Source organism: Panthera uncia, unplaced genomic scaffold (genome assembly GCF_023721935.1).
Source record: "Panthera uncia isolate 11264 unplaced genomic scaffold, Puncia_PCG_1.0 HiC_scaffold_423, whole genome shotgun sequence".
Taxonomy (NCBI): Eukaryota; Metazoa; Chordata; class Mammalia; order Carnivora; family Felidae; genus Panthera; species Panthera uncia.
The window spans coordinates 5,683-32,814 of record NW_026059565.1 but is presented as its reverse complement, the minus strand read 5'-3'; the positions used below and the strand labels follow the sequence as shown (position 1 = coordinate 32,814).

At 44.4% G+C, this 27,132-nt stretch overlaps 1 long non-coding RNA gene across 1 annotated transcript in view; it reads left to right on the top strand.

Annotated features, from left to right (window-relative positions):
* The window catches only part of LOC125918071 (uncharacterized), a 39,941-nt gene extending 13,105 nt beyond the window's left edge, over positions 1 to 26,836 (top strand). Inside the window, exons 2-3 of the long non-coding RNA XR_007456370.1 lie at positions 19,934 to 20,101; positions 24,994 to 26,836. This is a non-coding gene — a long non-coding RNA (uncharacterized LOC125918071). The remainder of the gene's footprint in view (positions 1 to 19,933; positions 20,102 to 24,993) is intronic.
* The last annotated feature ends 296 nt before the right edge of the window (positions 26,837 to 27,132 follow it).

Below are 27,132 nucleotides of genomic sequence, written 5' to 3'. Positions count from 1 at the left end.
CGTTACTCTCTTCTGCGCCTGTTCATCAATTTACCCCGGCGTATGTAGGGTTCACTACCATTTGTGGTTTCAAGCATCTGCTGGGTGGGTTCGCGAAGCATCTCCCCAACAGAACAGGGGGGACCCCTGTCTCAAGCCGGGGCTCTAGAAGGGGAGAGCAGAAAGTGGAGAAACCTGAATTAGTTAAAGCGGAAAACACAGCCACGTGGAAAGCCGAGGGAGGCGGGGGAATCGTAGACGGTTCAAAACAGCGGCATCAACTGAACTATAAAGCCGTAAAGCCGGAAGGTAGTCACAGTTTGTCATGTGGGAAAAATACTGTCTCAACCAAACACTTTGACAGTTTAGGTCCTTAGTGGAAACAAAACGGTAGCATATTATGAGGACAAACTAGTTGGGACGTTGCTTCACTTAAAGTTTGCGTGAAGGTCTTTTCATGATGATTCCGTCTGCCGACAGCTTCTCAGGTCATGTCCGCCAGGTTATGTGATAATTGTATTGATTGAAAGTCTCCTTGAATGACTGACAAGAAGCAGATACTCGAATTTATCAAATTGGCATTAAGTGCCATCAATAAGCATATGCATCAGCTTCAAAACACAATGAATCCAGTCACATCCAAATTAACAAGAGACTGTTTAGTTTTATGAATGTACAACATATGTACTGATATTTTATATATATATATGATATATAACATATTCCATGTTGGTTTTATATATATAAAAATATATAATGACATGCGTATTTTGTAATATACAACTTACATGTATGCTGATATTTTATATATATGAAATACATAGTTTGTACATATAAAACATATATAAAATAAAAATTATGGAAAATGATAGCATTCATATGTAAATACACAAATATATATCAGCATATATATAATTTATATGTATCGCTATACTTTAAGCATATAAATTATGTAAATATATACGCATATATTTTTACATATGTATACATAATTTACTTTCTATTGGGAAACCTATCTTTCTGAAGTTGTTTTAGTATATGTGCTGACAAAGTGAGCATTTTGTGAAGATTTGTATTCAATTTTTTAAAAAGCTTATTTATTTTTGAGAGAAAGACACAGTGCCAGCAGGGGAGGAGCAGAGAGAGGGAGACACAGAATCCGAAGCAGGCTCCAGGCTCCCAGCTGTCAGCACAGAGCCCCACGCGGGGCTCGAACCCACAAACTGTGAGATCACGAGCTGAGCTCAAGTCGGATGCTCAACTGACTGAGCCACCCAGGTGCCCCTGCATTTTATTAAAAAAAATTTTTTTTTAAATGTTTTTCACTTTTGAGAGAGCATGAGTGTGGGAGGGGCAGAGAGAGAGGAAGACACAGAATCCAAAGCAGGCTCCAGGCTCTGAGCTGTCAACACAGAGCCCCATGCGGGGCTGGAACCCACCAACAATGCGATCATGACCTGAGCCAAAGTCGGACAGTTAACCAACTGAGCCGCCCAGGCGCCCCCATGGAGGTTTTGAAAAGACAGAAAGTAGTGTGCACTCCATAATACCATAACCGAGTTAGTAAAAAATTCAGATGTGCCGTTTATATCGACAAAATTGGATTGTTACAATTCTGTCGCGCTCCATCTTTCCAAGATACGGGTTTCCCTTGTCTGTGTTTTGGGGTTTCCCTGGTCTGTGTTTTGCACGTAGCGTAAGGATGAGATGCCTAGAAAGGCAACCAGGAACCCCCCCAGCAGATCACACCTGTTCCCAGTGGTGGTCTTAGCAAGTGGCCACCTGTGGTGGGTGAGTCAGGGGCTCTCACCTGAGATGCTCACCTGGGCAGGTCAGATTGCAACATGCACCTCCCCTTCCTCCTCTCCTCCTCCTCTGCTCTGATATCCTTTCAGACCTGCTGGAGTTTGCAAGGACTGTTGTCCTCTCTTCAAATTAAGAACAGTGTTCAAGTAGACACTCTGTAAGTTTTTTGGCTATTTCGGTTTGTTTTCTCCGTTTTTTGGTGTGGGGGACAGCATGCAATGACTCGAGAAACCTGTACGTTCTTATCCACTTTTAATCCGGGGAAAATAACAATGTGCTTACACGACTATTAAATTGCCTGTATCAAATACAAGGTATACTTTGTCGGGATATCCATGATAAAAGGAGAAAGTCATTTAGAGCCACCGTTTTTGTTCAGACTTGAAAGAAGCTGAGCAAACGTGGGCATTCCCTTATTGACATGGGTAGAAACGGAGTCACAAGGAGCTTCTGGGATTGATCCAGACTGCACACAGCTGGTCAGTACTTTAAAAAAATTTTTTTTAACGTTTATTTATTTTTGAGACAGAGAGAGACAGAGCATGAACGGGGGAGGGGCAGAGAGAGAGGGAGACACAGAATCTGAAACAGGCTCCAGGCTCTGAGCGGTCAGCACAGAGCCCGACGCGGGGCTCAAACTCACGGACCGCGAGATCATGACCTGAGCCGAAGTCAGACGCTTAACTGACTGAGCCACCCAGGCGCCCCCCCTTTTTTTTTTTTAATTTTTTTAACCGGTCAGTACTTTTAAACACTTGTTACCAAATGAAGGTGAACTAGGTGAAGCTTTGGGCCTTGGTATATTTCTGTTTACAGACTCATCATAGGGGTTCACAGAACAAAGCACCCGATGTCCAATGACCGTGTTCCAGCCCATTTTTCTTATCTGTGCAGCAGAAATTTAACAGGGTAAATTCTGTTGATGACAGGTGTCAGGGGAGGAAGCAGCAGAAGTAAAAAAAAAAAAAAAAAATCTCTAAAATGGGAAGCAACACTTGTTAATGTGGAGACAACCTTTTACCGTCACCCAAGTTTAGAGATAAGCAGAGGGTCCTAGGGGCAGAAAGAGCTGGACGCCATTTCTTGTGGGGAACGCGGAGGTCTTCAGCTGTGTTGCAGTCCTAGGGGCTGGGGTCCCCGTGTCTTGTCACACTGAGGGCTTTGCATGACCTCTGTACGTTCCCCAACCCGGAGGTGACCCACTGAAATCTCTTTGTTTTTTAAAATGAAATCTGATTAACACACATCCTGTTAGTTTCAGGATCACAGCATTGATCCGAAATTCTGGATGTTACTCAGGGGTCCCCGCACCACACTGTCACAATATCATTGACAATATTCCCTCTGTTACGCTTTTCGTCTCCGTGACTTGGATTTTCTTTATTTCTTTTTTAATTTTTTTAAATGTTTATTTCTTTTGAGAGAGAGAAAGAGACAGAACACGAGTGTGGGAGGGGCAGAGAAAGAGGGAGACACAGAATCCAAAGCAGGCTCCAGGCTCTGAGATGTCAGCACAGAGCCCAACGCGGGGTTCGAACCCACGAACCGTGAGATCGTGACCTGAGCCGAAGTCAGATGCTTAACCACCGGAGACGCCCAGGCGCCCCTCACAGGCAGTCTCTTAAACACGGGGAAATGTGTATGCTTATGTCGACTCATCCATATCCGAGAGTAGAAGGACCCCCGGGGAAACGAGGATCAGGGTAAGAAGTGACTGGCTTGCAGGCTGAGCCTGGTACGTTTTGGGTGATGGTTTGTGGTAATGTGCACCCGAGGGGCCCGGAGAGCCCTAGCGCCCCAGCCTCCGCGGAGATGCTTTGTGAGTACCTGAGGATTCATTACTGTTGGACACGCACCTCCACCACTGTGTCGGGGACCCTGCGTGTTCTGCACGAAGATCAGCAGCCCCGAGCTCCGCGTACAGCTCTCTCTTTCTGCTTCAGACGCTCGCGATTTTCCCACGATGCTTTCATGCAGAAGCACTGGAAACGAATCCTCTCTCATTTCAGTGAGAGGCATCTTAAAATTGTAATTTTGTTGTTCCTGCTTTTATCCAGCGGGGCTCTGATGCCACTGGATTAGGGGCTGATTATTCCACTGGATGGAAAATTTCAGTTGTAGGAAGCTGGCCGACCCGCCCCCTGGGTTACGGTGCTCATCCCTTCATGCTTATAGGTTGACTGATTGGATGCAATATAACCTTTTTTATTTTTTTTCCTTTAGGACATTTTTTTGCAATAGCGTTTTCAATTTTTTTTTTAATTAAAAATTTTTTAATGTATGTTTATTTTTGAGAGAGAGACAGAGCACGAGCAGGGGAGAGACCGTGAGAGTAAGACATAGAATCTGAAACAGGCTCCAGGCTCTGAGCTGTCAGCACAGAGCCCAAAGTGGGGCTTGAACCCACGAACCATGAGATCATGACCTGAGCCAAAGTCTGACGCTTGACTGACTGAGACATCCAGGCGCCCTTCCTAATTTTTTTTTAAGTTAGTTTATTTTGAGACACAGAGAGACCACGAACAGGGGAGGGGCAGAGACAGAGAGAGAATCCCAAGCACAGAACCTGATGAAGGGATCAAACTCCTGAACTGTGAGATCATGACCTGAGCCGAAGTCGGACGATTAAGCGACTGAGCCACCCAGGCGCCCCAATACTGTTTTTGTTTTTAAAAATAAACTTTAGGGGTGCCTGGGTGGCTCAGTCAGTTAAGTGTCTGACTTCAGCTCCGGTCATGATGCCTCGTTCGTGGGTTTGAACCACATCAGGCTCTGTGCTGACAATGTGTAGCCTGCTTGGGATTCTCTCTCTGTCTCTCTGTCTCTCTGTCTCTCTCTCTCTTTCTCTCTCTCTCCTCTCTCTCTGTGCCTCCTGCATCCAGGCTGTCTCTCTCTCTCTCTCTCAAAATAAATAAAATAAACATTAAAAAAGTGACCTCATGCTCTTAACCCATGATGTGGGTTTTGGTATAAAATTTTAATAGGCATGTCGGTGGTTGTCACTTAAATACATCTTAAGAAGTATTCTTTTTTGAATTCTGGTGACTGGGTCCCCTTTATGAATAACACATAAGCACACGGTAGCCTTTTCAAGGAGGTGTGTTTTCTAAGGTATACAAGTGAGATGGAATGATTAATCATATTGGCATGTGTCTTATCTATTGTAAACTCTGATATTACCCTAATCTGAGATCACAAAATCCACATTCTCAGCTTCTAGTGCGTACTGTGAGGTCATGTCCCCGAACCAAAACTCTGTAACCATGAAACACGGACTCCCCACTCTGAAGCCCAGTCCCTCATGACAACTGTCAAACTTTCCGTCTCTCAATTTGACTATTCTACGTTCCTCATGTAAGTGGAATCATAGAATATTTGTCATTTTGTGTCTGGCATTTTTCACTTAGCACAATGTCTTCAAGGTTCATCCATGCTGTGACATATGCCACAATTTCCATTTTAAGGCTCAGTGATACTCCATTGTATGTACACACCACATTTTCTTTGTCCATTAGTTGAGATGGCTTTATTTTTATTAGAGCGGAGGAAAATACAATATACATTGCTCTCTGTGCTTGCACTGTTGATAAGGAAGAGAAGCCGTGTACTGATTTTTTATCAATATATATACTTTCCTACCATTTCTGCATTAGCTCTTTTTTAATTAATTAATTATTTAATTTACATCCAAGTCACTTAGCATAGGGTGCAACAATGATTTCAGGAGTAGATTCCTTAATGCCCGTTATCCATTCTGCCCACCCCCCCTCCCACAGCCCCTCCAGTAACCCTGTGTTTGTTCTCTGTATTTAACAGTCTCTTCTTCTGTTTTGTCCCCTCCTTGTTTTTATATTATTTTGCTTCCCTTCCATTACGTTCATGTGTTTTGTATCTTAATGTCCTCATATGAGGGAAGTCATATGATATTGTCTTTCTCTGCCTAAATTCACGTAGCATAATACCCTCCAGTTCCATCCACGTAGTTACAAATGGCAAGATTTCATTCATTTTGATTGCCGAGTAATACTCCATTGTGTGTGTATGTGTATATATATATACATTTTCTTTTATCTGTTTTCTTTATCCGTTCATCTATCGATGGCCATTTGGGCTCTTTCCATACTTTGGCTATTGTGGATAGTGCTGCTATAAACATGGGGTGCATGTGTCCCTTCGAAACAGCACACCTGTATCCCGTGGATAAGTGCCTAGTAGTGCAGTTGCTGGGTCATAGGGTAGTTCTATTTTTAGTTTTTTGAGGAACCTCCACACTGTTTTCCAGAGTGGCTGCACCAGCTTGCATTCCCACCAACAACGCAAAAGAGATCCTCTTTCTTCGAATTCTCGCCAACATCTGTTGTTGCCTGATTTGTTAATGTTAGCCATTCTGACAGGTGTGAGGTGGTATCTCATTGTGATTTTGATTTGTATTTCCCTGATGAGGAGTGATGTTGAGCATCTTTTCATGTGCCTGTTGGCCATCCGGATGTCTTCTTTAGAGAAGTGTCTATTCATGTCTTTTGCCCATTTCTTGACTGGAGTGTTTGTTTTTTGGGTGTTGAGTTTGATAAGTTCTTTATAGATTTTGGATACTAACCCTTTATCTGATATGTCATTTGCAAATATTTTCTCCCATTCTGTCGGTTGCCTTTTAGTTTTGCTGATTGTTTCCTTCGCTGTGCAGAAGCTTTTTATTTTGATGAGGTCCCAGTAGTTCAATTTTGCTTTTGTTTCCCTTGCCTCTGGAGACGTGTTGAGTAAAAAGTTGCCGCGGGCAAGATCAAAGAGGTTTTTGCCTGCTTTCTCCTCGAGGATTTTGATGGCTTCCTGTCTTACTTTTAGGTCTTTCATCCATTTTGAGTTTATTTTTGTGTATGGGGTAAGAAAGTGGTCCACGTTCATTCTTCTGCATGTCGCTGTCCAGTGTTCCCAGCACCACTTGCTGAAGAGACTGTCTTCATTCCATTGGATAGTCTTTCCTGCTTTGTCAAAGATTAGGTGGCCATACGTTTGTGGGTCCATTTCTGGGTTCTCTATTCTGTTCCATTGATCTGACTGTTCTTGTGCCGGTACCATACTGTCTTGATGATTACAGCTTTGTAGTATAGCTTGAAGTCTGGGATTGTGATGCTTCCTGCTTTGGTTTTCTTTTTCAAGATTGCTTTGACTATTTGGGGTCTTTTCTGGTTCCATACAAATTTTAGGATTGTCTGTTCTAGCACTGTGAAGAATGCTGGTGTTATTTTGATAGGGATTGCTGAAGGAGCTTCCTAAAGACTGTGTTTTTCCTTATAGAGAAGGAGTAGGATTTTCCAAAATCTCTGTAACCTGAGACTGCATATTCTGGAGAACGCCCTTGGAAAACAAGGATACTGAGAAAATGATAATAGTTTTAGGCGTGGTCAAGATACAATGGCTATGTTAAAAAAAAAGAGTCCTGGGGCGCCTGGGTGGCTCAGTTGGTTAAGCGTCCTACTTCAGCCCAAGTCATGATCTCATGGTGCGTGAGTTCGAGCCCCGCTTTGGGCTCCGTGCTGACAGCTCGGCACCTAGGACGTGCCTCGGATTCTGTGTCTCCCACTCTCTCTGCCCCTCCCCTGCTCACGTTCTCTCTCTGTCTCAAAAATAATGTTTAATGTTCATTTATTTTTCTTAATATCCTCATTTTCCAAGTTGTAAAAGTAAAAAAAAAAAATGATTTTTTAATATTTTGCTAACTCACACAAGGGCTATGCCTGACACCAGGTTGGTTTGTGTTTTGAATTTCTTTTCATCGATCTGCCTCCCGCCCTTTACTCTTCATTGCAAAGTCTCGTTGAAGAAACTGCTATTTCTATGTATCCTATGGGAAAGTAGGTTATGGCATCAGCAAAATGTAGTACTCAAGTTATTTTTAAAGGAACATGGGCGTTCTCCGGAATACGCAATCTCAGGTTACAGGCTCCTTATGGGGTAAGCTCGAGTGGCCTGAGGAAGTGTCCCCAGCCCCCAAAGAGGAGGCTGCATGAATACAGCTAGGTGTGTGTGTGGGGGGGGGGCGGGGATGGGTAGGGGGCTCTGTGGGTTTCCTACACCTCCCGTTTTCCGGTTCCCAACAAACTCAGAGTGTGGACGAGAGTCTGTGAGAAAGAGAGTTCCAAGGTAGCCTTTGCTTTATCATTCAACACACACACAAACACACACGTGCAATTTTTCCCTTGCCGACTCCCACTCAACCAGACTAAAAAGGAGCGATGTCACGGACAGATCTGTAGCCGGCCATTCTTACGGGTTTATTTTATCCCTTTTCCCCCACCACCTTTATTGAGACATGATTCGCTGTGTAAGTGTAAGGGGTACCTGTTGATTTGAAATACTTTTAAGTTGCAGCATGATTACCACCATCGAGTAAGCTAAGTCTCCATCTGGTCACCTAGTTACCGTTTCTTTTTTGGTGGACAGATATTTAAGATTTAGTCTCAAGAGTTTTCAAGTATAGAATGCATTATTGTTCCCTATGCATACAATATTGTGTGTTAGATTTGCATAAACATTCACCTCCTAACTGGATATTTAGCCTCTGCTACCAGCATTCCCCTCCCATTCCCTCCCTCCTGACCCCCCCTTCCTCCCCTTCACCCCTGGGAACCACACTCTACTCTCCCCTCCTAACGTTATCTCATCCTTCACTGTAATAGTAACATAGGGCCTTTGCAGAAATGGCCGCATGTTTGAAAGCAGTGATACATATTACATGTGTAACTTGTAAAGCGAAATGAAAGGAATGAGTCACCCACCTTTCAGAAGGATGGTTGTGCTGGAAGGAGCCGGGTGTGCCCCACGCACTGGTGTGTACATGTGTGTGCGCTTAACAAATGCAAACTTCTGTAACGTACATGATAGTAAGTAGAAGATCATGCTGGTTGATTACAAAAAGGATGCGTTGAAGTGACAAGACTTGTATGATACTGAAAACACGACTTGATGAACTCATATGTTGCGGGAATACATCTCTCTTACAAAGATTTATTGCCCTTGGCACCATTGATACTGGGGCTGGATAATTCTTTGTTGCACATGACTTCCCTGAGCATGGTTGATGTTTCCCTGTATCCCTGGCCTCCAGCATCTAGATGTATATCTCTTCCCAGCTGTGACCATCAAAAAATATCTCCAGACGTTGCCAGATGTCCCCTGGGGGTTAAAATCCCTCCCATTTAAGAACCTGTATTACCAAATGAGGTGTGCCCATGCCAGATTTTACACAGGGGATTTCATTCTCTTTGGGGTTTTGGTGGCCTTTTAGGTGTGCTGGGCGTGACCAGAAAAACGGGGACAAACAGGACAATGAGAGGCCATATCCATGTGTTCCTTGAAGCTTTTTCGTAACAAGAATAGACTGTATGAGTTGTATCCGTGGTAATGAGAATTAGGTTGATGTTTGGGGATAGCCATGATAAAGCACTTTATCGAAAAGGAAGATAGAACTGATATTTGTAAGTGAGAGCTTTGGAGAAAATAAAAAGAATAAAGAAAATCCTTGATAGGCATCTTTGAGAACAGAGGACAAAACAAAATGCAGCTAGCTTATCTAACACTGGGCAGAGCCATCTTGCAAATGGAAACGCTTTAGATGGGAAGACGGTATATGAACGCCTGGCACATAGAATGGATTCACACGAACGGGCGAGTGCCCTCACTCGTTTACAACTCACATCCGTGGAAAACACACACACACAAATGTGCTGCGCAGAAAATTAAATCTAAGACCCATTGGAGACGGTGTTGTATTTTCTGAGCCGTTACATTGATTGGTTAAAATTAGATTCTCGAACAAAATAAGAAGTTTTAATAATGTGTGAGTGAATACGAGATGAATTTGTGTGGAAAAATGTGTGTTGAAGAGAGGTCGTTATCAGCCTCAGACATTCACAATTTGTGTCACCAACCCGGGAGATTGCAGACGTAAGATTTGTCATAAGTGTCTTCATCATGGGTTATCTTGTGTGATTGTTTTAAATTGCTATAAGAAATAGCCACCTTTTACATTCTCATGATAAAAAGATTCGGTAAAGCCAGTTACACAGCTGGTTCTTAACAGTTTAATTCTGTAACGTTGGGATGTGGGGGTACACGCCGATCTTTTTTGGTACATATTTCAGCATTGACGTTTGCTACGATAAGTATTTCATTGCCTTCATTGCATAGTTCCTAAATGTCTACATTTTTCCTTGTCTCCATGTTTAAAACTTGGGTTATATTTTTGAAAGGCTGATGCCACGCGTAAACTATTCAAACTAATGCCGCAGTTTTACAGTAAGTTTTTTGTTCCACGAGGAAAGAAGCAAATGAACGAGGCTCCGAGAAAATACAAGAGAAAAGGGAAAGTCCATTTACTATGCAGAATTTGATGTCTGGAGACAAATTACTCCCACCTACAATTTGGCTGCCGTTGTCATTCTACGTTTATAGTGGATGCATTTGCAAATGTGAATGATGCAGACAGCACACATTCTGGCCTCATTCTTCCACCTGGTGCAAACGTGCAGAATCAGCGAGGTAGTTCTTGTGCAATGGTGAAAAACCTGGTTGAAAGTAAATGCATGGAGCCAGCCACCCAAAGGTTCTGTTTCCACAGCTCCAGATTCCAGTGTGTGGGGTGTGTGTGTGTCTGAGAGAGAGAGAGCAGTTTTCTCCTTCTGTTTGCTCCATATTTAACACTAGAAATTCAAGGAAAAACACCCTGAATCCAACCATATCATTTTACAAATAAACCAAACGTTGTGGATTGAATTGTGTCTCCCAAAATGATACAGTGAGGTCCTAACACGCAGCACCTCCAAAGGTGACCTTATTTGGAACAAAGTTCTTTGCAGATGTAGTTAAGAGGAGATCAGTCACGGGGCCCCTGGGTGGTTCATTCGGTTAAGTGTCCAACTTTGGCTCAGGTCAGTGGAGTACGTATTCTACAAGGCATGCCCATCAAACATTCCCAAAAGAGGATGGAAACACAGACCTTAGGAATTGGGAATCTTACATTCCACTAGAATTCCACGGTTCATGGCTTTGATCCCCACATTGGGCTCTGTGCTGACAGCTCAGAGCCTGGAGCCTGCTTCGGATTCTGTGTCTCCCTCTCTCTCTGCCCCTCCCCCATTCGCACTCCGTCTCTCTCTCTCTCTCTCTCTCTCTCTCTCTCTCTGTCTCTCAAAAATGAATAAACGTTTAAAGAATTTTTTTTTAAATAAAGAGGAGATCAGTGACATCCTGATCATACTGGTCTTGATCCAGTATGACACCTGTCCATCTCAGGGGAACACACTGTGTGCAACACAGGCACACAGTGAGAAAACAAAGTGAAGATTCAGACAGACCCACGGGACGTCCCCAGCCATGGGACGGTGGGGGGCAGAGATTGGAGCAAGGCATCCACAAGCCAAGGGAACCCCAACTATTGCCAGCAGCCACCTGAACTTGGAAGAGGCAGGATCCTCTTCCTTTGGATCCTTCAGAGCAGCGTGGTCCTGCTAACCCCTTGATTCTGGAATTTTGGCCTCCAGAACCTTGATGAGAGAATAAATTAAACCAGTAGACTTGTTGTACTTTGTCACTGCAGTGCTAGGAATCCCGCCAAGATTCAGGGCTGTCCCACCCTACGGGAAATAGCCATCTGGGGTAGAGCCTGATGAAGGGCAGACCCCTGGCCCAGTCTCTCCCTGCTTCTCTGACACATTCTGGCAGTGGTGGGGAGGACACTTGTCCTCCATGGTCACCTCTGTGTCATCAGCTTTTTAGAGATGGCACCACATCCTATCACAGCCGCCACACATTCTGGGAAGGGGTGACGGTCCCCTACTTAATTACAGCCCTTTGGAGGCAAGCAGTGGGCCTTCATACTCCTCAACTGTAAAATGAGTGGGTTGGACCGATCCCCAGGTCCTTTCCAGCTAATTCTGCCTGATTCCAGAGCCATGATCATTGTAATTAAGACTCTTGACTTGAATACTGCTCATTTTAAACTGTGATTAGTGATACACACTCTCCGTGTATTTTCCGAATAAACTTCATTGTGACCTGGTTAAATGGCAGATACAAATGGAGCAGAGGGGGTGTGCAAGTAGAAATTGTGAAATTTGGAGCAAACCCAGAGGTATCGACACACTGAACAATGTCTAGATGATAAAAAATCTGGCTAGATCATAAAAAGCACAGTGCAGCACTTAGGGTAGAAAGTCTAAATGGCACTAAAATAAAACTTGGGACATGGGTATGATTTGTCACATTCTGTCTCTGCCTCTGTCTTGCCACTGTGTCTGACTGCTAGGACATATCGACCCCAACATGGGTTTTCTCCAGCATCTTTTCAACTTCTGATCATGGCATATAAACACTTGGGCCGAAGAGCAGCCTTGTGTGTTTTCCGTGCTTCTATGGAGGAGGTGACCCCCAGTCTAGTTCATGCCTTTTTTTTTCCCTTGGGGAAAGTGTTCTCTACATTTACGAAGCAGAATGGGGAATTCTTTAATCTCTCAATTGGTGTGATTGTCAGAACCTTTTGAACCATTGCCATATGTTTGTTTCATTCATCGAGGAATGACGATGCGGTGGACTAGCCTTGGGGAAGGAACACCCGGCAGCTCGCTCACGGGCTGTGTGGTCTGGCGGCGGCTAGAGACACGCATGTCAGGTGATGATGAAGTATATGCAGCATCATCCCTTTAATAAGAAGTGGCTCAGTCGACGCTTATGGGGCTAGGAGGACACGACACGGGGGTTCCTGATAGGGGATGCTCCCTTAGGGTTGGCTTCATGAGAGGTCTTCCAAAGGAAATGCGACCTCCCAGTTGAGAGCGGGTTGAAACAACCCGAGGAAATAGTAGGGGAGAGACCGATTTTGGAGCCTGACGTGTGCTCTAAACCCTGGACTGTGAAGGAGGGACAGTGTTTCCCAAACCTCTGTACCAGCGTCCCCTGCAGGGCAGTGTCCCACCCAGGAGAGGTTCTGAGCCAGCAGATCCAAGATGGAACCCACATGAACTTGCTGCTACTGCTCTAGGGGGTCACACTCTGAAAACCACAGCATTCGAGTCTTTTTCAGGTTCTTTGGCCACAAACAGCCTGTTTAGTTTTTGACTCTCCCGTCCTGTTTTGGTTTCTCCTGTGTGGAAGGTGGCATGAATACGTCTGGGTCTGGTGGTTTGCTTCTGACAGTGAGTCTCGCTGCACTGATTTCCACGTTGCCTTTGTGTTCAGGCTCCTGGTGAGTTCAATCTCATGTGTATTTATTGGGCATTTACCATGTGCTATGGACTGTGCAGGATGTAAAGATTAATAATAACCACCATAAAAACTCATTGTTATTCCCCTATGCTTCCAAATGCTTGGCTCATACTTGAAAACACTTGAAGGCAGCCAGTGGTTTCTCATTTGAGGGATGCAAGGGCACATTCTCTCTCAAACGAGGGTCTTGTAACTCCAGGCTGGGTGCAGCTATTTTCCCTTCAGAGACTGAGAAACCAGGAACGGAGCTTCATTCGTTCATTCATTCATTCACTCATCCATCCATCCATCCATCCATCCGATAACCATGAATGCACAACAGTCAACAGGCTAGATAATGCAAGACATAGAAACATAGATAGGATTCAATTCCTGATCCTGGTGAGATCACCATCCCAGTGGAGAAGACAACATGATCAGTGGAGTATGTATTCTACAAGGCATGCCCATCAAACATCCCCAAAAGAGGATGAAAACCCAGACCTTAGGAATTTGGAATCTTACATTCCACTAGAATCTTACTTGGCATGTGTACCACTTGGGACAGGTTGTTATTTGTCTACATTACCTTAAACACAGCTGAAAACTGCAACTGTTTATTACCGCCTAGATTTTCTGGAAGTCAGGCGTTCAGGAGCCACACAGCTCGGTGGTTCTGGCTCACGGTCTTGGCATACTGCGCTTCATTTGGAGGCTGGGCTGGAAGTTTCACGAAGGCATTGGAGAATCTCACTTGTGTGTTTGTCAGCAGGTGGCTTTGTTCTTTGCCACACAGGCCACTCCCTAGGGCTAGTCACAGAAACTTGGCGGCTGGCTTTCTCGAGTCGGGGAGGAGCGAGAGCCAATGAGAGGGAGGGACCCTAAGATGAAAGCCATTGTCTTTTCTACCTTGATCTTGGAGGTGGCTCATTATCAGATCTGCACGCACACCGTTGAAACCTGGCACCACGTGGATGGGGACAGTGAGACGGCATTCGGACAGGGAGGCAGGGACCATTGATGGCTATCTTGGAAGCTAGAGTGTCCAAGAAACTTTTACAAAAGAGGTTGCTTATGATCTGTGTCTCAGGATCGCTGGGGTTTTGTTTGAAGAGTAGAAGAGAGAGAGAGTAAACGTGTGTGTGCCAGATGTGTTGGATAAAGGCACTTCTCAAATGATAACATGCATGTGACATCGTGTGCCAGTTCACAGATGCACTTGAATGAGTGGGTTGAGTGTCATTTCCAGTGCAAGGGGTTGTATCGGACGACTGCGTTGAAATCACGGGCGCCTGGGTGGCTCCGTCGGTTAAGCGTCCGAATTCGGCTCAGATCATGATCTCACGGTCCATGAGTTCGAGCCCCGCGTCAGACTCTGTGCCGATGGCTCAGAGCCCGGAGTCTGCTTTGGATTCTGTGTCTCCCTCTCTCTCTGCCCCTCCCCCGCTCACCCTCTGTCTCTCTTTGTATCAAAAATGAATAAACATTAAAAATTAAAAAAAAAAAAAAAGAAATTGAAATGAGAGTGCTCCAGGTGGTGGAACTCAATGGGAAAGCCGATCGATGTTATTCTTTCAGCTGTTGGAGGAGCTCTGCTACTGTTTTTGCCGAAGTGAATCATTTACGGAATGTCAGTTTTAAGGGGGCGGATATGATGCGGGCAGGTAGCGGCCGAGATGGAGGTTGAGGGAATGAGGCTAGTAGAGGAAATGGAGATCCAGCGGGGGGGTTGACCCTGGGAAAATGAAACCATGGCGTGGGATGGCTACCTATTGCAGAGACAACAAAGCCACGGAGTAGCTATGAGACGCTGGGGTTGTGTTTCAGGTCCTTTAATTCAGGGGAAGGGAGAGGCTTCCTGAACTTGGGACAGGTCAGTCTTGCCAGAAAGTGCACAGATCTGTGAGACTGGCAGAGAACAGGCGCTTTGATGGTGCGTATAAGGTAATGGATGGACTTTAAAAGATGGACTTTTCCGGCCTCCACAGTGTCTGGAACGTAGTGTTTTTCTTTCTGAAAACTGGTCCGCCATATGCACCATCAAGACCTTCTCCGCCATTCTCATCACTCCATAGTACCTACTTAATGTCCTGACACGTCATACCTTGAGAAGAAGAGCTCTTCATAAGACACATGGCTCTGTTTCCTCTCGCGTCTCTTCTGCTGTCTTTTCTGACCACGCACCTGGACTCCGTGGCTTTGCCCAGGTGGCCACTGGGGGGGTGAGTCTTCAACAGAGCCAGCGTCCTCCCGGGACTTTCTCCGTAGACTCTGACATGTTCATCGTCCCAGTTCCTAAACGCTGTCCCCTTGGCTCCCCTCTACTGCCTTCCTGTGCCTTTAGTGAACTTTCCGGTATCTTCTCTGCATTTTCTGCATTTTCTCATCCTGCTTCTTCAGCTACTACTGTTGCCCCAGACTGTCCCACGTAGCTTTGCATCTGTTCATGATTCAACCATAGTTTCCACCTGGGACACCCCTGGGTTTCTATTCTCTGCTCTGACGTCACTCCCAAGCGCCATCTTGCTCTCACGGTCATCTCTTTTGAGGACGACTTTGTGCATACTGCCAAAAGCCCAGTTCGGTGTGTCCAAATTCAGCCCATCGTCTTTCTTGCCAAGCTTGCTCTGTTCCCTGCATTTTTGTTTTCCCGGACTCAGTCCCTCATCCTGCACTTTGCATCCTGTCTCTCTAGTCTGCCTGGTGTAATACACTTTCCGGGTCTCCTTACCTCCTTGGCTGGGGTACGTCTCCACTGTCCACAGCCATGTTCTCTCTTTAGTTTCGCTATTTTACTAATGTCCTATGGCTGTTCACACTCTCCCATCTATTTGGTCTTCCTGCTCCACCTTCCTGAATAATAGGTTGCATCAAAGGACTGTCCAGTCCGGAAACTGTGCTCAAGCCCACGTTTTTGTCCATTCCCTGTCCCGGCCATGTGCACTTTGTGGCCTCTCCTCCCTGGTATGTAATGTTCCATCCAGGCTGATAATCGCAGGGATTCACTGCACCTGTTCCTTGCTTTCTTGCTGTCATTCTCATGTTCTCCTTCAACCTGGGGTACTTGTGTATTCCCCTCTACCACACCAGTTGGGAAAACCACTCCTGTGTTTCCCCTTTACTCACACACTCAATACTTCCTGTCTCCAGGTATATGGTTCCCCCCCCCCCCAGCACTGAGCCATTGTCTGTGTCACCTGCAGGATGTGTCCTGCAGTTCAGTTCAATTTGATCCAAACTGAAGTCAGCACAGACCCCACAGGTTAAGGGCTCGGTCCCACAAGACTTGTCTCCACTGCAGATGTCAATTGTAAGCAATAGGTCCCTAGGTTACCCACAACTTTCTTCCAACTTGGCTACGGATCAGAGGTTCCCAGAATCCCCTCCTTGGATTGTATCATTTACTAGAACAGCTCACAGAAGTTGGAGAAACAGTTCTTTAATGTCTTCCAGTGTATTTTATAATCAAGGAGATGATAAAGGATACAGAGGAACACCCAGATGAGGAGATCCATAGGATGAGGTCTGTGAGGGTCCTGAAGCAGGAGTTGTGTCCTCTTGGAGTTGGGATGCACCACACTCCCAGCCGTGGATGGACGCACCCACCCAGAAGCTCCCTGAACTGTGTACTTTTCAGATTTTATGGAGGCTTCTTCATGTACGTATGACCAATCTTTAACTCAGTCTCCAGCCCCTTCCTCTTCCCAGAGCATGGAGGGGGGCTGAACATTCCAAGCTTCCAACCATGACTTGGTTTTCCTGCCGACCAGCTCTCATTTAGAAGCTATGTTGGAGCCCACCAAGTGTTGCCTCATTAGAACAAAAGACACTCCTACTGCCTAAGAAGATCCAAACTAATTAGGAGCTCGGTATGAGGAATCAGAGTCGTAGATCAAATGTTACAACAAGGATGCTCTCAGTGATGTAGGAATCGCAGGGGTTTTAGGAGTTCTGTGCCAGGAGCCAGAGGCAGAGCCCAACGCGTTTTTTTTTACCTAGTATGTCACACATATCCATACTTTATCCATCACACGAGGCTAGGATTCTCTCTGCTCACTTTCTTCACACACTCGTTTCTGGTACTCAATTTCTCTCAGAGGAGCCAGGTCACCTAATGCTTCCTGGCTGTGTGGGGCTGACTTGTTCACGTTCCAGTTTTCTCATCTGTAAGAGAGTAACGTAGAGAGCGCCGGCATCTAGAGGTGTCTGCGAGATGAAGAAGTTACTGAAGCACGTGACGTACCTTGAAATACAGGTGCATCCTAAGGCAGGCTCTTCGTATCACTTATGATTGACCTTTCGTTCCTCCTTCTGCGTCTAGAATGTCTTACAAAGGATGGCTTCGTGTTACTTAGAATAAACCCCAAATTCCTTTTACTGACCTATTTGGCTTTTCACAGTGAGCCTCCTGTCCACCTCCCCAGCTCCATGGCATAGCCTTCTCCGATTACCACCCTGCTGGTATACCAGTTGTCTCTTGATTTTGTGATCCAACTAAGTGGGTACCAAATTAGGACATTGCCTCTACGCTTCCCCTGCCTGGAACACCCTTCCCTCTTCCCACTTAAATTGGGTCACATGCTCTAGTGTCTTCATATTTAGCCCATGCTTACTTCCTTCTTGGTGCTTCCTCAAATTGGAAGGCATTTTTATTTTTTGCCCACTAAGGTGTGTTTTAAAGTGTTCCTGTCTTCCCTTAAACGTGTGTCTTTTGGTGAGTCCCACTCAGATGAGACCCTCATTGGGTGTTTGTTGAAGAAATGAGTAGACACTCTGTGGATATGCACTGAGTGGATGACAAAAGTCAAACATTGCACTTTGAAGACAAGCGTTGACAAGCCAGCCATCATGGGTTCTTAGACAGCATGGAGTCAAACCAGAGACAGTATGAGAGAACATTATTTTTTCTATAAAAAACATTTTTTTAAATGTTTATTTATTTTTGAGTGAGATAGAGAGAGGGAGACAGATCGCAAGTGGGGGAGGGGCAGAGAGAAAGGGAGACACAGAATCTGAAGCAGGCTCCAGGCTCTGAGCCATTAGCACAGAGCCCGACGTGGGGCTGGAACCCATGAACTGTGAGATCATGACCTGAGCTCAAATCGGATACTTAACTGACTGAGCTACCCAGGCACCCTGAACGTGTTTTTTTTTTCTTAGAGTTTATTTTAATTTGTTTTGAGAGACAGAGATAAAGAGTGAGCAGGGGAGGGGCAGAGAGAGAGGGACAGAGAGGATCCCAAGCAGGCTCTGTGGTGTCAGCATAGAGTCCGATGTGGGGCTTGAACCCATGAACTGTGAGATCATGACCTGAGTCCAAATAAAGAATTGGACAGTAAGGCGACTGAGCTCCCCCATGTGCCCCAAGAACATCTTTGATCATTTAACCTATTTGTTGTAGATGGAAGTTAGTCTCCCACCGAAGGGGAAAATGGTTCTACCTCGATTATTGAGCTTGTAAATTAGCATGATTTACTGAAAATGTGTGGTTTATGCTACACACTTCTGTGATTTATTTCTAGATGTCTTTTTATCTTAAAAAAATTTTTTTTTGCCAGTATGCATGTCCCTCGACTTTTCGGAATTGTTTTTCTGTATTTTTTTAAAGACAGTGTCAGAGAAAGGCTTCAGGTTTCCCATTCCAGTCCATGCCTGGAAAATTAAGAGCAATAAATTTTCAGAATGTAAAGGATTCTGGAGCTTAATCATTTAATGTCTTACAGGAAAGCTATAAATCCACTGGGCTCAGAAGTCTCTTCTGCTTGCAGGATAGAGGAGTCGAGGACTTTTTAAATTTTGTTGTAAAGGTTTGGGTCAAAATTAGCAATGTGGGCAAGAAACGAATTCCTTGAGAGTTCATCGGAATTGTGGGTTGACTCAGCAAAAGTCGAATTGGGTAAAATTGATTATATGTATTTTAAGTTATTTTTTAAATTCTGAAGAGAAATTTTCCTCTTCGTTGTTTTTTACTCGGCTTTCAGAACGCTAAAAATTAAACAATCTGAACATTGTATAAAACCGGGAGCAAATCCAAAGCAGAAACAGATGTTTTATTAAATATGCATCTTTACAAAACTGGATATAATTTGGAAGATTGTTCTGTTTGAGGGATGGGAGGTAAAATTTGGGGGAGATAAATGAGGTCACTTACATTAATTTGAATATTTAGGTACACATCTAGAAATATCCAGGATGACCCCCTGATACCTAAACAGACATTTTCTTCTTATGTGAGCATCCTTTTTTTTTTTTTATAGCTACCCAAGAAATGAAAACCCCTCGTTGTTCTTTCAGAAATTCAGCAGGTCACTGCAACTCAAAACAAAATTACTTAATTTTGGAGGAATAAGCGTAGGATTGAAAAAAAATTTAGGGGTGCCTGGATGGCTCAGTCAGTGGAGCACCTTCTTCCTCCTCCTTCCCATGGGCTGGACTCTGACAAATATGGCCGTTGTCGCCCTCCTCTCTCAAGATCCTCTACTGTGCCAGCTCCTAAGATTTTCTTACAGCTGTCATCTCCGCTGAACCGGCCAATTTCTATTCCTTAATTGCCGGTCCGTGAGGTCATGCAGTTATTTATGAGTCGTTACTCTGAGGATGCTCCCTCCTTCATGAGAAGTCAGGCTCATTGAGGACAGGGGCTGTCCTGTGCATCTTTGGAATTCAGGCTCATTGAGCATAGGGACTGTCCCGTGCGTCTTTGGAATTCCTTTTCTGACTTCCTGTCTCATTCGTGGTTTGCACTCAAAATACACTTGTGGAATGAAATGACAGGATCTCTAGACAATATTTATTGCAAGTTATTTAGGTACGAGGGAATAAAATCCCATCAGTACCCTCTTGGAATGTCAAACGTGTATGAATGCCAACCTTTATGAAGGTGTTTATATCTTTCTATCGTATTTTCTAGGTATTTTTTTGACCTACTACGCGGGGTGAATTGGAATGGCTTTGAAGATCTTCATGAACCCCCAAATCTTCAGTTGTAAAGATGAGAGTACATGGAGAGGCCTCCTTGAAACATTATCCTAGTGTGGAATGAATCCTTCTTCTGTCCGGACCTGATATTCCTCAGAAGGTCTGTCTGCTTTGAGTGATGTACTCTCTGTATGCTAAGATTCTATCAACATGATACAATAATTTTATGAATAGGAAATGATACATTTACATATTACAAATTATATTAAATTATTTACATATGATAAATTATATTGAATTGCATATTATATATATGTGTTAACAAACTATAATATTGCTAATATATTAACAACTCATAAATATTGCTTTAGTTAGTGCCTCCTGTGTGCTCTTGGTTGGGGTAGATTCTTATGATTCATCGCTTACATACAACACCCAGTGTTCATCCCAACAGGTGCCGTCCTCAATCTTCCCCTCTCCTCTGCAACCCCCATCAGCCCTCAGTTTGTTCTCTGTATTTCAGAATCTCTTATGGTTTGCCTTCCTCTCTGTTTGAAACTGTTTTTCCCCTCCCTCCCCTCTTCTGTTAAGTTTCTCAAGTTCCACATGAGTGAAAACATATGATACCTGTCTTTCTCTGACTGACTTATCTCACTCAGCATAATCCCCTCCATTTCCACCTACGTTGCTGCAAATGAGTGCCTCCTCTTTTTAATCCACCTTGACTATTTGGAAACTGTCATCACAGGCCATATATTATTATAAAAAGTTTCTTCTCTGGGGCACCCGGCTGGCTCAGTTGGAAGAATATGCGGTTCTTGGTCTTGGGGTCGTGGGTTCACACCCCACGTTGCGTATAGAGATTACTAAAAAAAAAACTTAAAACAAAAGATTCCATTTTTAAAAAATATTTATTTATTTTTGAGAGAGAGAGACAGAGTGCAAGTAGGGGAGGGGCAGAGAGAGAGGGAGACACAGAATCTGAAGCGGGCTCCAGGCTCTGAGCTGTCAGCACAGAGCCCCACATAGGGTTCAAACTCATAAACTGTGAGATCTGACCTGAGCTGAAGTCGGATGCCTAACTAACTGAGCCACCCAGGCACCCCAAGAGTGGGATGTTTAACCAACTGAGCCACCCAGGTGCCCCCAAAAGATTCTTTTCTATATCAATGAATACATATTAAGTACACTGTAAGTCTTTACAAATGATAAGTATATAGTAGGGTATACTTTTTGTGTCAAAACCTAGATTATAGGGGTGCTTGGATGGCTCAGTTGGTTAAGCATCTGACTTCGGCTCAGGTCATGGTCTCACGGTTCGTGATTTCGAGCCCCGAGTCGGGCTCTGTGCTGACAGCTCGGAGCCTGGAGCCTGCTTCGGATTCTGTGTCTCCCTCTCTCTCTGCCCCTCCCATGCTCATGCTCTGTCTGTCTCTGTCAATAATAAATAAATGTTAAAAAATATTTTAATCTTAAATAAGAAGTATTTCAATCTAGAGAATTTATTCTTTAACCTTTGATACATGCTATAAGGCACATGACTATATATTTTTTAAGTTTATTTTGAAAGAGAGAGATCCAGAGAGAATGTGAATGGGGGAGGGGCAGAAGGAGAGGGAGAGAGAGAATCCCAAGCAGGCTCCACACTGTCAGCACAGAGCCTGATGCTGGGCTGGAACCGTGGGATTGTGACCTGAGCTGAATTCAGACACTTCGCCACCTGAGCCACCCAGGCACTCCGGCATGTGACTAGACCTCATAATTTAGCTTCAGATACACAAAGTAAGCCTTATTGCATCACGCCCCACAGTCACCTTTATAGCAGAAAACAAAGGGGAAAACAAAGGAGCATTAGAATGTGAGCGTGTTCATGACCTACATTCTCCCTTGATTTCAAAGGTTAGCCCCAAGTGTCGTAACCATATGGGTATAATAAATTTTTTTTTCATGTTTATTTTTGAGAGAGAGAAACAGAGAGAGAACATGAACAGGGGAGGATCAGAGAGAGAGGGAGACACAGAATCCGAAGCAGGCTCCAGGAGAGCTGTCAGCGCAGAGCCCGACACGGGGCTCGAACCCACGAACCACAAGATCGTGACCTGAGCTGAAGTCGGATGCTCAACCGACTGAGCCACCCAGGTGCCCTGCCATATGGGGATAATAAAGGGCCCTGCCTGTCTCTCGGGCTCATGAGGATTTGGGCGTTTCTTTACAGAAACCAATCTGGGAGTGTGTCACATTGTGGGTTCACACATCACAGGTTATGCTCGAAGAAGAAACTAAAGGTGTTTGGGATGTATTTAACCTTGCAAAGCAGGAAAGGTACTGCAGTCTGTGCTCAGGATGGAGGGTAGGTCCCAGTAAGAGAGGGATGGGAGACAATGAGAGGGAGGGGAGACATTTTTCCTGTACAGTCCTCTTAGGCAGAGTGAGCATGCATGAACAGAATTCTTTCCAGTGATATGGCATCAGGGACATGACCACACAGTAAGGACTAGATGCTGAGAATGTGGATTTTGTGCCCTCAGATTAGCGTAATATTGGATTTTACAATAAATAAGACACATGCCAATGTGATTAATCATTCCATCTCACTTGTATACCTTAAAAAACACACCGACAACATAAAGCAAACCCAGAAACAAAACCCAACCTTAAAATAATAATTAAGGAATATTTTTCTCTACCCCATTACAAGAAAAAAAGATAGGGGCGCCTGGGTGACTCAGTCAGTTAAGCAACTGACTTCAGCTCAGGTCATGATCTCATGGTTCGTGAGTTTGAGCCCCACGTCGGGCTCTGTGCTGACAGCTCAGAGCCTGGAGCCTGCTTCGGATTCTGTCTCCCTCTCTCTGCCCCTCCCCTGCTTGTGCTCTGTCTCTCCCTTTCAAAAATAAATAAATATTTTTAAAAAACATTAAAAAGAAGAAAAAATATGTATGGCCCATGAGACATAATTGATACTAGAGTTTGTAGAACTTTCCGGAAGCACGTATAAATATACATTGTGATTGCGTACTTAACACTTGCCTGGAGTCGTGAGCCTAGATACAATGTGTGATCAGGTGAAATACAAACAAGGCCAATTTCTATGTTGTAATATTAATGATACGATGCGAGAATGGCCAGTATTCAATGAGCGTCTACTGGGTGTCTGTCACTTACGCATTATGAGGTTATCTTGGGTATTGATATCACATAGCCTCCTTTTCACTGATGAAAACCATTGGAGGTGTAGATTCCCACAGTGTGGAGTGAGGACGTGGGAGAGAAAAGATGTCCATTGTCCCACCTGACTCGTGTAGCAAGGTGTAGAGAAGGCACACTGCCTCGTTTAAGTCCACCCCTACCTTTTACAGCTCCATGCTCCTGGGCTAGTTGGCTAATACTCCTCTAAATCACCTTTTTCAACTAATGGTGATGATGCCCTTCCTTACCTTCTGTGCTTGTTGAGACAATAAACTGAGTCAGTATATACAGCAGTCGGGATATGCAATGTTGACCCACTATATATGGGGTGGCTACTATTTCATTCATTTGTTGACGATGCAGCTTGATATTGTAAAGTGTGTGGTCTTTGATGTCTAGGTAGACTCAGCCCTCCCTCCCGGCTGATGAGCTATGTGACTCTGCATGTGAATATCGGTGTTTCTTCTTCTTTAAAAAAAAATTAATATCTGCTTTTGAGAGAGAGAAAGAGTGCAAATGGGGAAGGGGCAGAGAGAGAGGGAGACAGAATCCAAAGCCGACTCCAGGCTCCGTGCTGTCAGCACAGAGTTTCACGTGAGGCTCGAACTCACAGACTATGAGATTGGGACCTGAGCCAAAGTTGCACGCTCAACCGACTGAGCCACCCAGGCGCCCCTCAGTTTCTTAACTGTAAACAGATGTGATAATAGTACCCCTCACGGCTATGGCAGGGTCAGCTGTGATGAATGCAGTTATGATTGTTGTTCCATACAAATTCATTCTCACAAATATATTTTAATCAACAGTATTCATGAAACACATTTTAATAACGGGATGTGTTGTTATGAGTAATCAGAACATAATTAAAATATGACCCTGCCTTCCTACGGTTTAATAACGTGCTGGCTTGTTTCCTTTGAAACCCAAAGACCTCATTTGCTTGGTACTCATATTCTTCCAGCATGGGGGTAACCTGAGAAGTGCATCCAACGATGTATTCCCGTTTTCCGCTTATTCCCCTTTCTAGAGCTAGAAAATGGTGAGCACCTCCGTGGGCCGTGTCAACTCACTGTCCTGTCAAACTGCGCACAAGGAGCTACCTTCCCTTGTTGTGGTCCTCAGCTGGACCTCAGCTGTTAATTTGAAGGAGCAGTGTTGTGTGAGAGTCACCCTTTAAAGAGAAGATTCCATGTTGAGTTGACAAGAATAATGGTGACTGCTCCCAGGATGAACACTGCTCAAATAGACACTAGGTTTGTCACAGTGGAGCCAAGTGGCCATGAGCACGTTGGGTCCTTCCCGTCCCCAAGCACACATGACCACGTTGGGTCCTTCCCATCCCCAAGCACACATAACCACGTTGGGTCCTTCCCATCCTGACCCGCTGCTGTCGGGGACGAACACGCTGTGCAGGGCTGTTTATTCCTGTAAATAAACAGTTTCTAAAACATTGACTCTTCCCCCCAAACTGAATTTTCCAAGGATTGAAAACGTCTTGATTTGAATAAGCTGGGTCTCACATAGACCACTGAATGGACTGTCATTGTCAGTGGAGATGGAACACAGCCCACGCGAATGCAGGTGAACCGGGCCCTGGAAACCTCAGTCTTTCCCCATTGATTGTAAATCGCCAGGCTGCGTGAGGACCAGGGTGTCTCCACGTGGAGTCTGTATTTAGCCACGCCCGTGTCGATGCCCATCATGAGTAGGAGCTTGACTTACTAAGGAACTCAGTTCATGACCCTCTAGTTGTTGGAACAACCCAAAAGACAGGTTGTGTGAGCAATATCCCGTTGGCTTTGAAGCAGGCACACCATCTCTCTTACTGAGGGGACCAATGTATCTTCTTCTTGTTTTTAATAGGGAAAAATGTGTTGAGATGGAAAAGACATCAAGTATATGTCCGTGGCGGCATTTTTAAAGGCATCTTCTTAGAAGGACACCGTAATGGTAAGTATCAAAAATAATCATTGGCCTCTGCTGGCATGTGTTATTGATTTGCAGCCTGGTTGAATCCAATCTAGCAATCGTTCCTGACAACTTTGGTGGTAAGATTAGCTTTCTTTTTTAAAATCTATTCGAAGTGAACCAAAGTGCAAAGCAGTGATTTCAAGCTTATTTGGAGTACATACAATGGCCTGTGTTGGAAATTTAGAGTTTTGTAATAATTGCTTATTCATACAAAGAGCCACAGTGCCGAGTGTATCTCATAAATTAGGTATCCACAGGAGAGGCTCAACTTTCTGATGCACCTCACGTAAGCCGATCCAAAATTTACCCTCAAGTCCATTGGTCACTGAAAGCCCACTGTGAGCTTCTCAAGTGGGCTAGAGTGAGCATCTCAAGGTACGGAGGCACTTGAATGGCAGTGCCCCTGCAGAATGGGATCCAAAATGTCAGACGTGTGGTTCTAATGTACAGTGGGGGCCCGCTGAGGCCACAGGATCTTTCTCTCTATCTGGAGAATATAAGTAGAGCAGATCCCAAGGAAGGGGAAATGGGTAGAATACTGTTATGATTTGTGGTTGAACTTGTTAAGTAAATCATGTCACACTTCAGAGTCTGGACCTGTCTGCTGCACCCCCCCCCCCCAATCCCCTGCCATACTTAATTTTGAGAAAGGATGTGTTTGAATATGTTTTGAGTAAATGCTTATGTCTTTTCATGGCTCAGCTGTCCATTCAAGCCCTGATAAGGTAGTATTTGTGATTATATTGCTCAAATATTCGTTATCTACCATTTTTCTTGTCAGTTTGAGTGCCACAGCATCCAAACGTTTCTCACAGTTTGGACCACAAATGGCTTTAAGCTTCTCTCTACAGCTGACCACATAATTTCCATATCTTTACTCTTTCGGTAACAAACTTCTGTAGGATTCCTGGATTCTACACGATTGTCAAGGTCATGTTTTGTATGAGATTCTTGTTCCCAACAAACTTGATTTCCAAATTCCTCCCCCATTTCCAGCCATGAAGAAATGCTAGGTTGTTTTTTTTTCCAAAGATAAGTTTGGAAACTTTGTTTTTTCCAAACTTTGTTTTTTCCAAAGATAAGTTTGATTAGTAAAGACTAAAGCTGTCCCCCTTTTGTTATGAACATGCAGATTTGGAAGATGATTATAGATGAGAAAATGATTGCTATTTTTATCTTGTATAGGTTATTTTACCAAAGGTATTCGACACACACATGTTTCTCATCAGCGCATATAGCTCAATAATCATTAACAGCACATTATGTAAATTCCTTTTTCATTTTTATTTCCTTTTTCCAATCTGGACGAGCATTGCTTTCTAACCAGGGCATGAAGTCTCGGAACTATCTGTCTTCCTTCTCACACGAAAAGATTTTGGAACAGGAACCCGATGCAGCTTGGTGGTAATCATTTCGGTTAGCCGCTGTGCAGGAAGCACTCTGTTTAATATAATCAGGCCGTCCTGGTTCCAGGGAGAAGCAATGGTAATAGGTCTGTCATCAGCCTCCGAGCTGTAGACAAGTCACAGCTCATAATGTGACAGCTCCCATAATGAAACCCAAAGGGAACATTATATAAAGTGCACAATCAGGAGAGGAGAATGAGGACTTCTGAGTCTAGGAACACTTATTATTTTTTTGGCCGTATGCACTTCACCTCAATCTGCATTTGAAAGCACCAGGTATTATCGACATGTTTGTCCAAGAGGCTGTCTAAACTGCCTCTCTGAGCCGGGGCGTGCTTTGAGGTCACAGTTTGGGGTGGCCTTGATGCATGTTGATCCCACGTTGGACCTTCCTGCACTGTCTCCAGAGGATGGCGTGGCTGGATGAAAAGCTAACGACAGGGGATTTTCCTTCTCGGGCATTCTCAGAACGGAAAGCTCTGTAGGTCTTAATTTGGAGTAACTGCTGTTCACAAGGGGGGGCAGGCTTTGGTGGAAAAGCACACAGACACGTGCATCGGGGCATCGGTGCTTTAATCTAGGTCTGCTGCTAAGTAGCTAGTTCCTGATGATCGGGCTTCTCACC